We start from the raw sequence: 6203 nt of genomic DNA on the forward strand, positions 1-6203 counted from the left end.
TTCTCAGTGCTTGAAATCCCTTAGGATTGGTTCGACAATCTTTTATACTACAACATTTGTCTTATGAGCCTTGAAAACTCCTAACATCAAATTGGCTCCGTTGCCAAATTCTAAGTAGATTTGAACATTGAGATTTAGTCATTTACTTGAGACTAAGTCATTTTTATTTTCTTTAGTTACTGATTCTCCTTCTTCACCTCCCTTTAATTTACAGGTGTATGAACTTGAGGAGTAGGGGTCCATCAAACCTAGTTCCAAGAGCCGCAGACATCAGAGCTTTAGAGAGAGTGTGTGCTAGGAAGAGAAGAGAAGAAGAGCAACAGTCTCACTTGCAGAGATTGGATACTGATATGGGAGACATACCTCAAAATGATGCCAACAACGTTCCACAAAACCAACAGCGAGCAGCTCGACCCATTGGCACTTATGACCGCCCCATCATTCATGGTCATAGATTGGGAATCAAAGCACCAGCTGTAGCAGCCAACAACTTTGAGATCAATTCAGAACTCCTCAACGTGATCGAGAACAACAAGTATCATGGCTTGGCTCTAGAGGACCCATTTGATCACTTGGACAGGTTCGACAGCTACTGTGGGTTGTCAAAAACCAATGGTGTGTCTGAGGATGCCTTAAAGCTGAAGTTATTCCCTTTCTCTCTGGGGGATAAGGCACGACAGTGGGAGAAGTCTCTACCAAGTGACTCAATCACCACTTGGGATGACTGCAAGAAAGCTTTCTTGGAGAAGTTCTTCTCTACTTCAAGAACTGCTAAGCTGAGAAATGAGATCTCCAGTTTTCAACAGAAAGGCTTGGAAGGCTTCAGTGAAGCCTGAGAGAGATTCAAGGGCTACCAAGCTCAATGCCCACACCATGGTTTCTCTAAGGAGAGCTTGCTGAGCACATTCTACCGTGGTGCTCTGCCTAAGTACAGGGCTAGACTGGATACAGCTAGCAATGGGTTCTTCTTGGGGAGAACTGAGGAAGATGCAGAAGAGCTGGTTGACAACATGGTAAAGAGTGATGCAGTCTACAGTGGAGACCACGACAGAGGCAGTCGAACATATGACAAGCAGACGAGGAGGGAGTTAAAGGCTCTCCAGGATAAGATTGACATTCTCATTGCTGATAAGGCCACCCAGGAGCAGCTGCACTTTGTTGGAAACAAAGAAGCCACACCTGTTGTCCAGGAAGTAGATGGTTTGGAAGGGCAAGAAGAGCTGTGCTTCATCAACAACAATGGTAGTTGGTACAAGAAAGAGCCAAACTTTCAGTACAACAACTACCAACAGAGATCTTACCCCAACTACCCACAGAGTGGTTATCAGCCTCGGAACAACCAGCAAGGCAGCTATCAGCTTCAACAAAACCCTCCTCCCGGTTTCAACAACAAAGGACAACAACTTGCCCAACAACAACCTACTACTTCTACCTCTACTCCTCCAGTCAGCAGCACTGATGCCCTACTAAAACAAATCTTGGAGTCTCAGACAAGAAGTGAGAAGCATGTTGGTTATGAGTTGAAAAACCTTCACGCAAAGATTGATGGAAGCTACAATGAGCTCAACAACAAGTTCAGAACCTTGGAGAACCAGTTTGCTGCCATGAACACTCAACAAAATCGCCAACAAGGTTCTTTACCTGGAAAATCTGAGCAAAACCCCAAGGAGACCATGAAAGCTATCACCCTCAGGAGTGGTAAAGAGTTACCTTAGAAAGCTCTCACCAAGGATGCTGAGAAACAAGGTGAGGGGGTTGCCATCAACATAGATGATGAAGTGGTGATTGTTGATGAGAAAATCAATGATGAAATCTTGGAGAAGATTGTGGAAGCGAAAAGTAAAGGAAAGGTTGGGGAAGAGAAGAAAACAGTGAAAGATGGTGAAGTTGTTGCTCCAGCAAGTGAGAATTCTTTTGTTCCTCCTCCCTATGAACCCAAACTACCATTCCATGGTAGATTCAAGAGGCAGCTGCTAGAGAAGTACAAACCTCTATTTGAGAAGCAAATGAGTGAAGTTCAAGTCACAATTCCCATCATTGATGCTTTCATGCTAATTCCTCAATATGGCAAGTTCCTGAAAGATGTTGTAGCTGCAAAGAAGAAGGAGATGGAGGGCATGATGATTCTCACTCATGAGTGCAGTGCCATCATCCAGAGGCTTGTTGTTCCAAAGAAGCTAGAAGATCCAGGATGCTTCACATTACCTTGTGATCTTGGACCTATGGTATTCGATAGATGTCTCTGCGATTTGGGAGCTAGTGTCAGCTTGATGCCTTTATCTGTTCCTAAGAAGCTTGGTTTCACTCAGTATAAGAAGTGTAGACTGTCTCTGGTATTGGCTGATCGTTCAGTGAAGTACCCGGTGGGTATCTTGGAGGACCTCCCCGTTATGGTTGGAAAATATGAGATCCCTACAGACTTTGTGGTGCTTGAGATGGGTGAGGAAGCTGCAGATCCTTAAATCCTTGGAAGGCCTTTCTTAGCTACAGCAGGAACAATTGTTAATGTGAAAGAGGGCAAGATTGATCTCCACTTGGGTAAAGGGCATGTTCTTCACTTTGACATCAAGGAGGTAATGAAGAAACCAACAGTTCAAGGGCAAGTTTTCTACATTGAAGAGATGGATGCCCTTGCTGATGAGCTCCTTGAAGAATTGTCAATAGAAGACCCTCTACAGTATGCTTTGACGATAGAGAGGCCAGCTGAAGTGATTCAGAATCTGGAGAGTGCTGCATATGGGATGATGTTGGATTCACACAGAGGATTTGGTAGTAAGGATCAGTATGAGGAGCTGCCTCAAATTGTCCATCAGGAAGCCTCGGTCATTCAACAAGGGAACACCCAGCAAAACGACTGGAGCGAGCTTAAGGCACCCAAGGTGGAGCTTAAACCTCTCCCCAATGGTGTAAGGTATGCATTTCTTGGTCCTAATGGAACTTATCCAGTCATTGTGAGTAGTGAACTTACTGAAACTGAGCTATCTGAACTTTTGAAAACACTTAAAAGATTTAGAAAAGCAATAGGTTACTCACTTGATGACATCAAGGGAATATCACCCTCTTTGTGTATGCATAGGATACATCTTGAGGATGAATCAATGACTTCTGTCGAGCATCAAAGAAGGTTAAATCCTAACCTGAAGGATGTTGTAAAGAAAGAGATTCTTAAACTCTTAGATGCTGGTGTTATCTACCCTATCTCAGATTCTAAATGGGTATCTCCTGTGCATGTTGTGCCAAAAAAGGGTGGTATAACTATGATTAAAAATGACAAGGATGAATATATACCAACAAGAACAGTCACTGGGCATAGGATGTGTATTGATTACCGCAAACTGAACTCTGCATCTAGAAAGGATCATTTTCCACTTCCATTTATTGATCAGATGCTTGAGAGACATGCAAATCATCCATTCTATTGTTTTCTTGATGGATATTCAGGATTCTTCCAGATCCCCATACATCCCAATGATCAGGAGAAAACAACATTCACATGTCCTTATGTACCTTCGCATATCGAAGAATGCCATTTGGTCTATGTAATGCTCCAGCCACCTTTCAAAGGTGCATGATGTCGATCTTTTCTGATCTGATTGAGGATGTTGTGGAGGTGTTCATGGATGATTTCTCTGTCTATGGATCTTCATTTTCTGTTTGTTTGTCAAATTTGTGCAGGGTCCTACAGAGATGTGAAGACACCAACTTTGTGCTGAACTGGGAGAAGTGTCACTTCATGGTCAAAGAAGGGATTGTGCTGGGGCACAAGATTTCAGAGAAGGGGATTGAGGTGGATAAGGCCAAAATCGATGTTATGGTTGGTTTGCCCCCACCAAAGACAGTGAAAGACATCCGAAGTTTTCTTGGTTATGCTGGGTTTTACAGGAGATTCGTAAAGGATTTCTCCATGATCACTAGACCATTGTCCAGGCTGCTGTGCAAAGAAGCCACCTTTAGCTTTGATGTGGAGTGTCTAGAAGCCTTCAAGAAGCTGAAAGGTGAACTCATCAGTGCTCCAATTGTCCAGCCACCTAATCGGGATCTCCCCTTTGAGATCATGTGTGATGCTAGTGATTATGCTGTGGGAGATGTTTTGGGGCAGAAGAAAGATGGCAAGACTAATGTGATCTACTACGCGAGCCAAACCCTGAATGATGCTCAGATGAGATATGCCACAACAGAGAAGGAGATGCTAGCCATTGTCTTTGCCTTTGAGAAGTTCAGAAGCTACTTGGTGTGATCTAAAGTCATTGTCTACACAGATCATGCTGCGTTGAGATACCTTTTGGCGAAGAAGGATGCGAAGCCCATGCTCTTGAGATGGATTCTTTTGCTGTAAGAGTTTGATTTAGAGATCAAGGACAAGCCAGGAGTTGAGAATGGTGTAGCTGATCACTTGTCCAGGCTGAGAGTGGAGTGTGGCATTCCCATTGATGAAGGACTCCCTGAGGAACAGATCATGGCTATTGGAGCAGTGATAGCAGTTTGTGAGACTGGAAGGAAGCTTGAAGAAGTCAAGGCAACAGAAGAGAAAGAACCTTGGTATGCTGATTTGGTGAACTACCTAGCCACAAGAAAAGAGCCTTTGAATCTTGTGGGTTATGCCAAGAAGAGGTTCTACAAGGATGTGAAGAGATACTACTGGGATGAGCCCTACCTCTACATTCTCTGCAAAGATCAACTTTATAGGAGAGTGGTTGCTAATGAGAAGATTGATGAGATCCTTACACAGTGTCATGGATCATCTTATGGAGGCCACTTTGCTACTTTCAAGACTGTTGCTAAGGTGTTACAAGCTGGATTCTGGTGGCCACACATGTTCAAGGACACACAAGACTTTGTTTCAAGGTGTGATTCATGCCAAAGGAGGGGAAACATCACCAAGAGGAATGAGATGCCTCAGAATCCAATCCTTAAAGTTGAAGTGTTTGATGTGTGGGGTATTGACTTCATGGGGCCATTTCCATCATCACATGGCAACAAGTACATCCTGGTAGCTGTTGATTATGTCTCAAAATGGGTATAAGCTATTGCAAGTCCCACCAATGATGCAAGAGTGGTAATCAAGATGTTCAAGAGCACCATATTTCCAAGGTTCGGAGTTCCAAGAGTTGTAATCAGTGATGGAGGGTCTCATTTCGTCAACAAACTGCTTGAGGGACTTCTCAGGAAGAACGGTGTTAAGCACAAGGTTGCAACTCCTTACCATCCTCAAACAAGTGGTCAAGTTGAGATTTCTAACAGAGAGATCAAGTCCATTCTGGAGAAGATTGTGGGGATTACAAGGAAGGATTGGTCAGCTAAGCTTGATGATGCGCTTGGGGCTTACAGGACAGCTTACAAGACACCTCTGGGGACCACACCTTTCAACCTATTGTACGGGAAAGCTTGCCATCTACCAGTGGAGCTTGAGTACAAGGCACTTTGGGCAGTAAAGTTGCTGAACTTTGACATCAAGAGTGCCAAGGAGAAAAGGCTTTTTCAGCTACATGAGCTTGATGAGATAAGAATGGATGCCTTCGAAAACTCAAGGATCTACAAGGAGAAGACTAAATCTTTCCATGACAAGAATATCCTAAAGAGAGAGTTTAAAGAAGGAGATCAAGTTCTTCTCTACAACTCAAGACTGAAGTTGTTTCCAGAAAAGCTTAAGTCAAGGTGGTCCGGCCCTTTCAAGGTCAAAGAGGTTAAGCCATATGGAGCAATAGTTTTGTGGAGTACTGATGGAAAAGACTTCACAGTCAATGGGCAAAGGGTTATGCTCTACATGGCTGATGCACCTGAGGAAGATGGAGTTTCAACTCCACTGTCTGATCCTACCCCAGCCTAGTCCAAAAGGAGGCAAAGTCAAGCTAGAGACTTAAAACAAGCTCACTTGGGAGGAAGTCCCATGCGTATCCTTGTACATATTGCATTGGTATTTTCATTTTCATCATATTTCATAAAAAAAAAAATGAGGGGAAAGTGTTGAAGTAGTGTTCAGGTGGTTCATCGATCCGGTCAAGGCAAGGACTCGAGCGTGGGAGTGAGGTTCCACAGCGACGCCACGAGGTCGCTCCAGCAGGGAGCGACGTGATTAGAGCGACTGGTCCAAGTCGCTCACATATTCGGTGTCCGGAGCTCGAGAGTCGCTCTGGGAGCGACGTCTCGCAGCGACCACGTGAGGTCGCTCGCATTTTCTGTCGCTGGGAGCGACGTGATCAGAG

General features: G+C 44.2%; 1 non-coding gene across 1 annotated transcript; it reads right to left on the minus strand.

The window, feature by feature from the left end:
• Positions 1 to 773: 773 nt before the first annotated feature.
• LOC125581008 lies at positions 774 to 880 on the minus strand. Its single transcript, XR_007318719.1, has one exon. It is a non-coding gene; the product is annotated as a small nucleolar RNA R71 (small nucleolar RNA).
• Between the last annotated feature and the right edge of the window lie 5323 nt (positions 881 to 6203).

This window comes from Brassica napus, chromosome C1 (assembly GCF_020379485.1).
Source record: "Brassica napus cultivar Da-Ae chromosome C1, Da-Ae, whole genome shotgun sequence".
In the NCBI taxonomy this organism is placed as follows: domain Eukaryota; kingdom Viridiplantae; phylum Streptophyta; class Magnoliopsida; order Brassicales; family Brassicaceae; genus Brassica; species Brassica napus.